The following is a 15,350-nucleotide window of genomic DNA, read 5'->3' on the forward strand; positions in this document are numbered from 1 at the left end:
CTGAGTTGGCTATCTATGTGTAGATTTACCTCTTGGTTGTCTATTCTGTTATATCATTATTTGTTCCTGTATGTATGCCAACATAATTCTATTTTCATTCTTTCAATTTTTACTACAATTAGAAATTCAGTGCTGTAATGCCCCTTGCTTGACTGTTTTTGTTCAGGGTGGCTTTGGCTGATTAAAATATTTGAGTTTCTATTTAAATAATAAAATTATTCTTTTCTAGTAATATGAAGAATGTCGCTGGTATTTTAACAAGGATTTCATTAAATCTGTGCACTGTTTTAGGTACTATATAGTCACAACATTATTTATTCTTCTAACCATGAATACACGATACCTTTCTATTTTATTTTCTGCATATGTCCTCAGTTTCTTTCATCAATGATTTATAAGATTCATTATGAAAACCTGACTTTGGGATAAAAGTATTTTTTAGATATATTGTATAGATATTATAAATTGGATTCATTCATTGGTTTAAGTGAAAGGTAACCTACTACTCACATACAATAATGCCATTGATTTCTGCATGTTGACCTATTATGTATCATTGGTGAATTCATGTCTAATGTCCTATTATTTTGGGGGGAGCATTTAGAATTTTCTGCATATTAAGATCATGTCATCTGCCTCTTACACTCTTTCAGTCCCCTCTTCTAAATGGATTCCTGAATCTTTGGAGGAGTAGGTGTGGTATATATATTCCATTTAGGGCTGAATATTCTGCAGTCTTTGAGTCTCTGCACCCTGGACAGTTGTGAGTCTTTGTGTTGATCATCATCTTCTGAAAATAGAAGCTTCTCTGATGAGGGTTAAGAGATACCTTATTCTACAAGTATAATGATAAGTCATTAGGATTTGTTTTAATACTGTGCTGGCAAGATTTATGTCAACTTGACACAAACTGTAGTCATCTGAGAGGAGGTAACCTCAGTTGAGGAAATGCCTCCATAAAGATTGGTCTGTGAACCATCCTGTAGAGCATTTTCCTAATTATTGATTGATGGGAGAGCACCTAGCACCATATGTTTCTATTTCTGTGAAAAACATCATAATCAAAAAGCAAGTTGAGGAGGTGGTGCCACCCTTGGGCTGGCAGTCCTGGGTTCTCTAAGAAAGTAGGCTGAACAAGCCATGTGTGGAGCAAGCCAGTAAGCAGCACTGCTCTATGGACTCTGCTTCCATGTTCCTGCTCTGTTTGAGTTTCTGTCCTGACCCTCTTCAATGATGAACAACAATGTAGAAGTGTAAGCCAAAGAAACCCTTTCCTCCTCAACTTGCTTTTTGATTATGATGTTTTTCACAGAAATAGAAACCCTAAGACAAATACTGTGTCGATTTATCAGCGTAATTGTAGTAGCTTCTCTCCCAGAATCTACCTTGTCTTTAGCCATACCTTCTTTACCTGATAATGGTGCCAGATATGATTTTCATCTTGTGAAATTGTATTTAAATCCAATCAAAAAGAAGTAAATTACTATCATAATGTTTGTGCCACTATTGCGCCAATAAACATGACATTCAGGCTGCTTGTTACATATGTCCATGTCTGGATGAAATTGATGATGACTTTTGTCTTCTGGTAGCATGTGTAATACTTTCAGCATTATAAAAGCTGTGTACTAGCTTGATTTCTCAATGTTGTATCACTCAAATATGTTTTCCTTCAGCAATAAGGTCTTACCATTGAATTCTAGAGAGTAACAAGAGCATTAGCAATATCCTGTAATGTTTAAAGGGTGTCTAGGGGACTTCACAGGCCAAGAATTTCAAAAGAAGTAGCCTATTTCTGGAACTGGGCATTTCATTGATTAGCCTCTGTTGTCTAGGAAGGGTATTGTTGCACTGTTGTAAGATAATCACATTTTTACTTTTTTAAATGTTGATGTATGGATATATTTTAAGGAAATTCTACAGCAGTTTATTTTAAAAGTCTTCTATCTCTTTCTTATTGTTAAGATTATATATAACTAGAAGATTTCTCACTTCCTTTTCCTTCCTTAAAAACCCTCCCACAAAATCAATCTTCCTCAAGATCTAGCTATACCACTATTGGGCATATGCCCAAGGAATGCTCAGTCATACCACAGGGACACATGCTCAGCTATGTTCATATCAGCATTATTTGTAATAGCCAGAACCTGGAAACAACCGAGATGCCCCTCAACTGAAGAATGGATTTTAAAAAAAATGTGGTACATATACACAATGGATTACTACTCAGCAGAAAAAAAAAACAGTGACATCATGAGGTTTGCAGGCAAATGGATGGAACTAGAAAATATCCTGAGTGAGGTAACCCAGACTCAGAAGGACAAACATGGTATGTACTCACTCATAAGTGGATACTAGATGTAAAGCAAAGGATAACCAGACTGCAACCTACAGCTCCAGGGAGGCTAGCAAGTAAAGAGAACTCTAGGAAAGACATAGGGATCACCCAGTGATGGAGTAATGGATGAGAGCTACAAGAGCAAACTGCGGGGGGGTGGGGGTGATAATGAAGGGCAAGGATGGGGGATGAGAACATAGGGGAATGGGACGTTTGAGCTGGAACAAGGACAGAGTGGGGGAGCAATGAAAGAGATACCATGATAAATGAAGACATAATGGGAATAGGAAGAAGCAGAGTGCTAGGGAAGTTCCCAGGAATCCACAAGTATGACGCCACCTTAGACTACTGGGAATAGTTGAGAGGGTGCCTGAGCTGGCCTACTCTGGTGATCAGATGGCTGATTACCCTAACTGTCATCATAGAGCCCTCATCCAGTGACTGATGGAAGCTGATGCAGAGATCCATGGCCGGGTGCCATGCCAAGCTCCAGGAGTCCAATCGATGGGAGAGAGGAGCAATTCTATGAGCACAGAACATTGAGATCATGATGGGAAAATGTACAGAGACAACCAGCCAAACTAGTGGAAATGTATGAGTTGTGGACCAATAGCTGAGGAGCCCCCATGGAACTGGACTAGGCCCTCTGGATAGGTGGGACAGTTGTTTAGCTTGAACTGTTTAGGAGGCCCCCAGGCAGGAGGATCAAATCGGGACTGTTCCTGGTGCATGAGCTGGCTTTTTGGAGCCTAGTGCCTATGGTGGGACACTTTGCACAGCCTTGGTGCAAGGAGGAGGGGCTTGGACCTGCCTCAACTGAATGTACCAGGCTCTGCTAACTCCCCATGGAAGACCTTGCCTTGGAGGAGGTGGGAATGGTGGGTGGGTTGGGGGGGAATGCTGGGGAATGGGAGGAGCGATGAGAAGGGAATCTGTGGCTGGTATGTAAAGTGAATAGACAAATCTCTTAATTAGAAAAAAACCTCTGTATACTCATGCCTATATACTTTCTGTGCCCTGCCATCTACTTCCTCTCTCCACCCAGTTTCATCACTTCCTGTTTCTGCCCAGCTCTATCATTTCCTGTCTGTCTGTACAGACCACCAGATTTCTAGGGTTAACTAAGGCTGAGAATTAAAGGTGTGTGCTACCACACCTGGCTCTGTTACCAGTGTGGCGTTTAACTCTCAGAGATCTGGAGGAATCTCTGCCTCCTGAATGCTAGAATTAAAGGCATGTGCTACCACTGCCTGGCCGCTAGATCTAATGCAGTGGCTATCTTTTTCCTCTGATCTTCATGCAAGCTTTATTTACTAGAGCACAAATAAAATATTACCACACAAGACAGCTAGGGCTACACAAAGAAATCATGTCTCAAAAACCCTCAAACAAACAAACAAACAACTCAAACTCGGTCAATATCAAGAAATAAAAATCAAAGCAGAAATGAATGAAATAGAAACAAGGAAAAAATATTAAGAACCAACAATTCTAAGAGCTGCTTCTTTGAGAAGATAAACAAGATATAGAACATTGACTCAACCAATTAAAAGAAAGAGAGGAACCAAATAAACCAAATCAGAAATGAACAGGGAAACATAAAGACAACAAACTAATTCAGAATATTATGAGGGGATATTTTAAAAACCTGTACTCTAGTAATATGGAAAATATGAAAGAAATGGATGAATTTCCAGATTCAGCCACACCACCAAAATTAAACCATGAAGTCAACAATATCACAGGCTCATAACAAATGTGGGGATTGAAATAGTAATAAAAAGCCTTTCAGGTTATAAAAAAAAGGATGAGGGACAGATGGATTCACAGCAGAGACCTATCAAACTTTCAAAGGAGATCTACATCAAGTTCTTCATAAACTATTTTAAAAGTGAAAGAAGCAGAATGAACACCCCCAAACTCTTTCTATGTAATTGTTAAAGAGCTTATTAACATTAAACATAAATTTATGCTGTGTAAATGAGAAATTAAAAAAAAAACTCCCACAGACCCCTCGCTGCTCTTCTTCAAATTCATGACCTCTTTTTTTAACAATTGTATTGCCTATATACACGTGTAGGCATCCCATCTCTTTCACTAAAGAGCCTCCCATTTCCCATTTCTCCTTTCAGATCATTTGTATTTAACTATATATACACATATATGTGTGTATTTAGAATAACACACACACAATATTTATATATTTATGTGATATATTCTAAATATAACCTGTTTGGTATGTATAATGTTACATGTATGAATGTTTTCAGGGCTGACAAATTGGTACTGGAAAACCAATTGGTATGCTGTTCATCGCTTGTGAAGACCACCTCTCCCACTCCCAGGTTTTTCTCAATTGTCTATAGTTCTTTGTGTAGCATTGAGGCTTCATAGCCTTTTCCCCATCCATTTTGGCATGTACATTGGTGTCTTCCTTGTTCAGCTCACAATTGAGCAGTCATGTTGGAGAGACACTGTGGATGTAGCTTCTGACATTGTTAGGAGACACAGTCTCACAGCAAGCTTTCTGATCCTCTGGCTCTTGCAGTCTTTCTGTTGCCTCTTGCACAGGGTTCCCCTGAGCCTTAGGATTGGGAGTATTTTGTAGGCTCCTGACCTCTATGTTTTTACTAGTTTTTGGTTTTCTTTAGTGATCTCCAATCTCTTGCAAAGAAGTTTTCTTGATAAAAGGTGAAGGCTACACTTATGTCTGTGGATATAATGACAAATATTTATAGATTGTTGCTAGGCATTATGCTGGTTTATTAAATTAGTAATTGTAGATTCTCCTCTAATAACCACGACTTTACTAACACTGGGTAAATAGTAGGTTTCCAGTCTGGAATGGTTCCCCACTTGTTGAGAGTGTCTTAAGTACAGAGAACTGTTGATTACCATGCAGTACTTTACCCTTAGGGTTATTGTGCAATGTTGCTTGTGGTCCATACGTGTCATATCAGGGTAGGACTGTTAGTTGCCTCTTTCCTTTGGAAGCTTGCATAGTGTCTTTTGGTACCACTAGAATTCAGAAAGGGGACACTCAGGTCAGTTCAAGCTCAGGGTTCTCTGGCCCCTTTTTCTGAATTGCATGATGTCTTCAGCAATGTGGACTTACCTTTCACTTCTGGGAAGTAACCAAGGGCAACAGCAATAGGCTGTATGATTTGGGAGTCTTAGACAGCCCTCCCCAGCAACTCACAAAAGGGCTTCGCATTTCTGATACTGGAGTTTTTGTTAGTTTTTCTTTGGCTCTTAGAGGGAGTACCTTAAGCCCAGATGAGAAAAGTTCATTAAAACTCTATACTCATATTTATACGCAGAATTGTATGTATTATAAATAGTTAATAGAATGATGCCTTGTGGCCTTTTCAGTCATCCATATAATTATTTTACCCTACCCCTCTCTCTTCTATATGTAACTCTCATCTCCTTCACTAAAGAGCCCCCCATTTCCCATTTCCCATTTCAGATCACTTGTACTTAACTATTATCCTTTACCTTTCCCACCTTTTTGTATTTACCTCCCCATTCCCTAAAAGTATCTACCATTTTCCGTTTCCCTGATAAGACAACTTGTACTCTGCTACTCCCCTCTCTATTTCTACCCAATAACCCTGTCCTGGCAATGATCCCATTTTACTTTCCTGGTTTCTGTAGTTATTGTAGGCTATGTATTCACAATGGAAGATTTGGAGCTAGGAGCCTTCAATGAAAGAAATCATGCAGTATTTATCTTTCTGGCTATGTGTTACCTGTCTCAATATGATCTTCTCTAGCTCCATCCACTTACCTTCAAAGCTCATGATTTCATTTTTTATTACAACTAAATAGTATGTATGTGCCACATTTTCATTATCCGTTTGTCAGTTGTAAAACATTGGGCTGTTTCAAATTTCTGGCTGTTGTAAATATGACTGAGAAAAGTAGTCATGGAGTAGGATGTCAAGTTGTGGGCATATGCCAAGGAGTGGTTCAGCTGCATTATAGGGTAGGTTTAGTTTTGGCTTTTCAGAGCTATCCATACTTATTCTATAGTGGCTATACCAGTTTCAAACCCACAAATGGGGAATGAACACTCCCTTTTCCCCTCATTCCCTCCAGCATTTGTTGTCAGTTGTTCCATTAATCACTGCCACTCTGACTGAAGTAAGATGAAATCTCAAAGTTATTTTGATTTATAGTTACTAGGGACAAAAATAAATTTTGAGGTATCCCTTAGCCATTTTTCTTCTTTTGAAAACTCTCTGTTCAGGTCCCAAGAACATTTTCCAATGGACCTTTTTTTTAAAAAAAATTCTTCTCTCATAAAATATATCCTCCACTGCACCATTCCCTCCCTCCCCCTCCTCTCTCCCTCAGTCCCATTGCTCCTCTGTTTCCCTTCAGGAAACAGCAGGCCTCCCAAGGATATCAACCAAACAGAGCATAGCATGATGCAATAAGAGAAAGCATTTGTTTTCAAGGTTTTTGTTTGTTTGTTTGTTTGTTTGTTTGTTTCTACCCCACGTCTGACATAGGATTGATTTCCACAGTATATAAAGAACTCAAGAAACTAGACATCAAAACACTGAACAATACAATTAAAAAATGGGCTAAAGAGCTAAACAGAGAATTCACAAAACAAGAATCGCAAATGGCTGAAAGACATTAAAAGAAATGCTCAACATCTTTAATCATCAGAGAAATGCAAATCAAAATGACACTGAGATACCACCTTACACCTGTCAGAATGATTATGATCAAAACCACTAATGACAGTCAATGTTGGAGAGGATGTGGAGCAAAGGAAACACTCCTCCACTGTTGGTAGGAATGCAAACTTGTACAACCACTGTGGAATTCAGTATGGCGGTTTCTCAGAAAATTGGGAATCGAACTACCTCAAGACCCAGCCATACCACTCTTGGGCATATACCCAAGAAATGCTCAATCATACCACAAAAATACATGCTCAACTGTGTTCATAGCAGCACTATTTGTAATAGCCAGAACCTGGAAATAACATAGATGCCTGTCAACTGAAGAATGGATTAAGAAAATGTGGTACACATACACAATGGAGTACAACTCAGCAGAGAAAAACAATGACAGCATGAAATTTACAGGCAAATGGATGGAAGTAGAAAAAAATCATCCTGAGTGAGGTAACCCAAACCCAGGACAAACATGGCATGTACTCACTCATAAGTGGATTCTAGATGTGAAGCAAAGAACAATCAGACTGTAACCCACAGGACCATGACTATAGCTTATAATAAGTTTTGGTTTTACTCAATTATTGAGCAAGCCTCAATGAAACATTTCACTATTAAGATAATTTATACTGTATCAAGCTGATAATAGAAACTAAATTAATTAATTAATTAAAAAATAAAAATAAAAAATATAAGAAAAATTTGAACTATTAAAAAAACCAAAAAACATATTTTGCTAAAGTAAAAAGGGGGAACTAGGGCCTCATCATTCATCTCTACATTCTATTCTTTCCCTTGTTTTATATATTTAAAATTTTTTATCAGTGGATTATGCTGGAGTATCCACTGCAGATAAGCACTGGTGGACTCCTGTTGCAAATCACCCTCTGGAGCAATGGAAGGATCTTTCTACTGGCACTTGGAGGGGACCCGATCTGGTGTTGGTGTGGGCCTGGGGTTCTCTTTATGTCTTTCCTCAGGACAATGAGGTTCCTCTTTTGGTTCCTGAGCGCTGTGTGCACCCTGTGGCTGCTGCTGAAGCTCATCATGGCAGAGACCTATTGTATCTTCATGAAAAGCTCTTCCCTTCTGATGCCAATGGGGATTGAGAGCCCAATATGGCCAGCTTTGGCAAGCAGTAATGTAAGCCTAGGAACTGTAGCCATGTGGTTGGATTCTCCAGAAGGTAATATATAGTAACTGCTTTTTCAAGTATATTTGAGAACGTGTTACCCAGACACCTTGGAGATTAAGGATAACCCTGAAAGTCACTGACCTCCATTTGTTAACAGTTGCGTGCCAGCTAAGCCTTTTCATTTTCACAACCTTCTTCAAGCTGGTGTAGTATGTACTTTTCAGGAGTGGGTCTGTACAACATTTATTGGCCTCCTGAAATTCATTTAGCCCCCTTTGGAGATATCTTAAAATTTGTGAGCATGAATGTAGCCATTATGAGACCATTAGTTCTGCTCCTTGTGAGCTGCCTGTTTTTTTTTTTTTTTATGGTTCTTAGTTGTTGTTTTGCAGAGCTGCCAGCTTAAGTCGTGCTGGGATAAAGAAAAATGGGCCTTGGCAGTTTGTGTTCTTGGAGTTGTGTCCATACCAGTGGATGCTCACATGCTCCAGAAGAGAATTTGACATCACTGCTGCCATTGTTGCTGATATAGCAGTGGCGGCCACCACTGCTACTGTTTCTGGGATTGCCATTTCATAATTGGTTACTACAGCTAGCACAGTGGAGACCCTGGCAGCAAAAGTAGCTACCACAGTTAGTTAATCTTTCATTCTATTGGACATGATAAATTTAATTCAATAGTTATATACATTTTTATTGGCTTTGAAAGTTATAAATTTATAAACTCAAGTTCCATTTGCTTTTGGGATACCATTTTACAAGGAGTCCAATTTGCAGTAAGGCTCGTTAAGGAAGGGAATAGCTCAGTTGCCTTTAGCCTACTGGCTATGGGTGGGTTAAGACTTCTGTTGGTCTTTTCTGAGTCTAACATACAGATTCCAAGCCCAGCACCACTTTGAGATCTTTGGCAGCTCACACATGATTGTGCCTGTACGATAATGAGTATTCAGAGACAGGTAATGCCTGCGGGGTGTTCACCAACCTAAGACAGAGTGCCTGTGTGGCCTGGTCAGGTGTCTCCATGATAGGTAAGGTGACCTGCTGATGTCCCACGCAACCTAAGTCTGAAGCTCATTTTTTTAGTAAAAGGGGGGACCTGTAGGTCCCTGGCCTACATTTTGGGTAACTGTTGCTTTGCTTGCTGACCTTGACCTTGATATCCTCCTTATGCTAATTCCCTGCCAGATTCCACCCTCCTGAATGCTTACGGGAAGTTCCTTTTCTGTGTATCCTGCATTTTGGGCATTAACAGCTTAGATGCAAGACTGTAAAACATGGGTTGCGAACTTCTGCCCTCTGGGGTTCTCCCATTGTGCTGTAAACCTGTATTTAAGACCTCATCCTCTTTCAATAAACAGCATTAGTCATTCAAAAAATGCAAGCATCTAAATTCCATATGCATCTAAAAAAAGTTAAGGCACAATCTCTCATATCAAGGCTGGAAGAGGCAACCCAGGAGGAGGAAAAGGGTCCCAAGACCGGGCAACAGAGTCAGAGACACCCCCACTCCCACTGTTAAGAGTCCCACAAAAAACCCTGAGTTAAACAACCACAACATTTATACAGAGAACCTAATGTAGACCCATGTAGTCTTTATGATTGCTGCTTCAGTCTCTGTGAGCCCCTATGAGCCCCTCTTATTTGGTTCTGTGGGCCATGTTCTCCTGGTGTCCTGGACCCATCTGACTCCTACAATCCTCTCTCCCCCTCTTTTGAGGGATTCTCTGAGCTCCACCTAATGTTTGGCTGTGACTCTCTGCATCTGCTCCCATCAGTTGCCAGAGGAAGCCTCTCTGAGGACAATTGGGCTAGGCACTGATCTATGAGTATAGTAGAATAATATTATGAATCATTTAATTGATTTTTTAAAAAATTCTGATCATGTTTGCTTCTACCCTAAGTCTCTGGGCTATACAATTTTCAGTTCCTGGCCATCCAGGCACTGTTCAGCCTAGGCTACCTCTTGTGGCTTCAACCTCAAGGTAAACCAACTATTGAGTGGTCACTTCCACATGTTCTGAAGCACTATCCCAGCACATCTTGCAGGTAGGACAGGTGTGGGTTGAAGGTTTGTGGTAGTGTTGATGTCCCATCCCCACTGCTTTCCTGGTTACAGAAGATGGCTAGTTCAGGCTTTATACCCTCATTACTAGGAGTCCTCACTGGGTCACTCTCATAGATTCCAGGAAATTTCTACTATACTAAGTTTCCATATTGACCACCAATTCCAGATCACTCTCTCTCCATACTCTTTCTCTCCACCCCATACCTGATTGTTACTGTTCCCATCTCCCCGACCACCACCCCAGTCCCCTGGCAAAATCTGTTCTATTTTCCCTTCCCAGGGAGATCCATGAATTATCCCTCCCCCTAGCCCTTCTTTTTCCTTAGCCTCTCTGAGTCTGTGGATTATAGCATGATTATCATTTACTTAAAAGCTAATGTCCACTTATAAGTGAGTACAGACCATATTTCTTTCTAGGTCTGGGTTACCTCACTCAGGATGATGTTTTTCTAGTTCCATCCACTTTCCTACAAATTTCATGATGTTGGTGTCTTTAACAGCTGAGTGATACTCCATTGTGTAAATGTACCACATTTTGTTTATCCACTCTTCAGTTGAGGGACATCTAGCTTTTTTCCAGTTTCTGGCTACTATGCCACTACAAGCATAGTTGAGCAAGTGTCTTTATGCTAGGATGGAGCAGCCTTTGGGTATATGTCCAGGAATGGTAAAGCTGAGACTTGAAGTAGATCAATTCTCAATTTTCTGAGGAACTACCATATTGATTTATATAGTGTCTGTACAAGTTTGCACTCCCATCGGCAATGGAGGAGTGTTCCCCTTCCTTTACAACCTCACCAGCATGAGTTTTCACTTGTGTTATTGATCTTAGCCATTCTGACAGCTGTAAGATGGAATCTCAAAATCATTTTGATTTGTACAGCTAAGGATGTTGAACATTTCTTTAAGTCTTTCTCAGCCCTTTGGGACTCCTTTATTGATAATTTTCTGCTTAGATCTGTACCTCATTTTTAATTGGAGTATTTGATTTGTTGATGTCTAGTTTCTTTATATATTTTGGATAGTAGCCCTCTGTCAGATGTGGAGTTGATGAAAATCTTTTCCCATTCTGTAGGTTGCTGTTTTGTACTATTGATGGTCTCCTTTGCCTTATAGAACCTTTTAAATTTCATGAGATCGAATTAACTAATCTTTGATTTTAGTGCTTGTGATATAGGTGTTCTGTTTACCAAGTTGTCTCCTATGCCAATGTGTTCAAGGTTTTCTCTACTTTCTCTCTTTGGTGGTTTGAATAGGTAAGGCCCCCATAGACTAGTGTTTGCATGCTTGGCTCAGAGGGAGAGGCACTATTAGGAGGTGTGGCCTTGTTAAAGGAATTGTGTCACTATTAGAGAAGTCTGATATGCTTGAGTTATGCCCAATGTGATACACACAGTTGCTTCTGCTGCCTGTGGATTAGGATATAGAACTCTTAGCTCCTTCTTCAGCACCATGACTGCCTGCATATCACCATGTCCCACCATGAAGATAATGAACTAACGCTTTGAAACTGTAAACTAGCTCCCATTAAATGCTTTCCTTTATAAGAATTGCCATGGTCATGGTGTCTCTTCACCACAATAGAAACCCTAACTAAGACTCTCTTCTATCAGGTTCAGTGTGTCTGGTTTTGTGTTGAGATCTTTGATCCACTTGGACTTCAGTTTTGTGCAAGGTGACAGATATGGATCTACTTGCATTCTTCTACATGCAGACATCCAGCTAGATCAGGACCACTTGTTGAAGATGGTTTCTATTTTCCATTGTGTCTTTCTGGATTCCTTATCAAAAATCAGGTGTCCATAGGTGTGTGGATTTATGTCTAGGTCTTCAATATTTTTTGACTCTTTGTTTTTCTAGTTCTTTGCATATTCTGGATATTAAACCTCTATCAGATGTATAACTTGCTAAGATTCTCTCCCATTCTACAGGCTTTCTCTCTACCATGTTGATTGTTTCATTAGCTGTGCAGAAGCTTTTTAGTTTTATGAAGTCCACTTGTCAGTTGTTGGCCTTAATTCTTGGGCAAATGGAATCCTACTCAGGAAGTCATTTCCTATATCTATTCATATTGGGTGCTGCCTATGTTTTCTTCTATCATTTCAGTGTTTCAGGTTTCACATTTAGGTATTTGACCCATTTGGAGTTAGTATTTGTGCAAGGTGATAGATAGGAGCCTAATTTCACTCTTTTGCATGTGGATATCCAGTTTTCTTACCACCATTTGTTGATGACAGCTTTCTTTTATACAGTGTATTTTTGTGGGGTTTTTATTTGTTTGTTTATCAAATATTAAATGACTAAAGTTATGTGAGGTCATGTTTGGATCTTCAGTTTTATTCCATTGGTCTACATGTCTGTTTTTGTGATTGTACCATATTGTTTTGATGTCTATGACTCTATAATATATCTTATCATCTGAAATTGTAATTCCTCTATCGCTATTCTTTGTCCTCAAGATTGCTTTGGCTATCTGGGGTCTTTTGAGGTTCCATATTAATTTTAGGATGTTTTTCCTATTTCTGTGAAGAAATGGATGGAGATTTATATTTTTATTGCATTGAATCTGCAAATAGCTTCTAGTAGAATGGTCATTTTCACTTTAGTTCTACCAATCCATGGGCATGAGATGTCTTTTCTTTTTTAGTGTTTGTTTTTCTGTCTTTCTTCAGAGATTTATATTTTTCATTAGATCCATCCTGTCCTAAGTTTTCTCACAGACCAAGAAGCTGAAATGAAAAGTGGGTGCAATAAGCAGGTGGCTAGTCCCCCCTTCAGTTTCACTAGAATTAACAAGTGTTTTGAGCTCAATTGTTTTGAAACAGTCTATTATGTAGCCTAAGCTTGACTTAAATACAGGAGGTGGCAGGTGAGAGAAAAAAAGGAGTATTGTTATATATCTGAGCCCTGCTCAGTTGTCTCTATTTCTAGTTCTCTAAACTCTGAAAATCCTAAGAGTCCCATTTCCAGCCCAGAGGGTCCAATAAATGATAATTCCTTATACCCAACCAGTATTCAATATTCATGTAATGTCTTTGAAAAAAAATGTTTAAATTGGGATCCAGACACAGTCCATATGTTGCAATTGTTTAATGTGTTCCCCAAGTCACTTTTTTTATTTGTTCTTTGTTTTTGGAAACAGGATCTTACTTCATAACTCTAGCTGGGCTGGAACATGTTATGCTGTCCAAGCTGGCCTGGAATTTATCATGATTCCTATGCCTTTACATTCCAAGTCCTGGGATTATAGGCATGCACCACCTAACCTGACTTGGGTCACTTTTCATTCCATTTACGAATAGAATTTACTAATTGCATTTACTTTATACATGTTGTTGAAAACAAACTAATTTTCCTGTACAGTGTCTCTCTTTCACATTTTGTTTTTCCAGATTACATCTCTGTCTCTGTCTCTGTCTGTCTCTGTCTTCTATCTGTCTGTCTGTCTGTCTGTCTGTCTGTCTGTCTGTCTCTCTCTCTCTCTCTCTCTCTCTGTGTATGTGTGCGCGCTGGAGATTGAAACCTACAGCCTCATACGTGTTAGGTAAGTATTCTACCCTGGAGCTATGTCCGTAGTCTTGCTGATTGATCCTTCATGGTGACATTTATTTATTTATTTATTTATTTATTTATTTATTTATTTATTTATTTATTTATTTATTTATTTATTTATAAGACATTTTCTATTCACTTTAAATATCAACCACAGATTTTCCCCCACCCCCCAACCTCCACCCCCAATCCACCCCCCATCCCCACCTCCCCCAAGTCAAGGTCTCCCTTGGGGAGTCAGCAGAGCCTGGCACACCCAGCTGAGGCAGGTCCAAGCCCCTCCCCACTGCATTATGGTGACTTTTAAAGTGTTCTTTCCTCTGATGTTCTTCATCAGATACTTGATGATATATAGTGCTATAATTGAGTTATACTCCCCAAATTTTATGTATTATATGTATTATATAAATAATTCCAAAGGCAAATGTATAGTGACTAGATTATGAAGCCTCTGTCCTTATTAGTGGATTAATGTCTTTAATGTGGGAGTGGATTAGTTATTATAAGAATACTGAGTTTGAGTTCATCTTGCTGGCTTGTTGTTTAAAGTTCTCCCCCTTTTTACACCTCTTTTAGAATTCCATGCAACACATTTAGAGTGTATTCATCCCCTTCCACCAGTTCTTGCCAGATCAACCACCCCTCCCCTACATACTCAACTTTGTGTCTTATATTTGTAATATTTCAAGACCTATTTGTGCTGCTCAAAAACCCATGGATATGTGGTCCTCTACTGAAGAGTGATCAACTTCCTGGGATCTACAGCATAGACTCTACACTCTCAGAGAAAACTGCCTCTTCCTCTCCCAGGAGCTAGCCATCACCTCTGTAAAGCTCTTCTGCCATCTGTCTTAGGATAGCCCAACAAGACTGCCTGATGCTAACATGTTGACAATGTGTTTCCAGCCTCTAGAACCTGAAAATTTAAATTTTACTTTTTATAAATTATGTAAGTGTATATGATGGTTAACTTTTACTTTCAATTTGACACAGTCTAAAATCATGAGTGAAGGGAGTACCAAAGAGGGATTGGTCTGTGGGCATGTTTTCTGGGATAGTCTTAATTATAATATAATAATATAATTATAAGCAACACCATTTTTTGTGTAGGGGGTTTTAAACTATATAAGAGTGGAGAAATTGAGCTGAACAAGCAAGAAAGAATGTATGCATTCATTTCTCTCTGCTCTTGACTGTGTGTATAGTATGACTAGCTCTTTGATATTCCTGCTTTGACTTTCCCACGATGGTGAACCATAACCTGGAATTATAAATTGAAATTAACCCTTTTTCCTTTAAGTTGTTTTTTGTCAAAATATTCTTTCAATAATAGAAATACAACTATGTAAATTTGACATTCTCTTACAAAAAAACAGATTAACATTTTTGAATATGGTGTTATATATTTCCATCAGGAGGCAAACAATGCCTATTCTTTCCTTTGGGGATATAGCTACTGAGGATATTTCTTAAATCTATTAATTCATTGGGGTTTCATGACTTTGCATGACTATAGCAATACAAAGAGAACTATCTCTATAAGATTATAGTATTGTACAACTTGAA

Source organism: Peromyscus maniculatus, chromosome X, assembly GCF_049852395.1.
Source record: "Peromyscus maniculatus bairdii isolate BWxNUB_F1_BW_parent chromosome X, HU_Pman_BW_mat_3.1, whole genome shotgun sequence".
Taxonomy (NCBI): domain Eukaryota; kingdom Metazoa; phylum Chordata; class Mammalia; order Rodentia; family Cricetidae; genus Peromyscus; species Peromyscus maniculatus.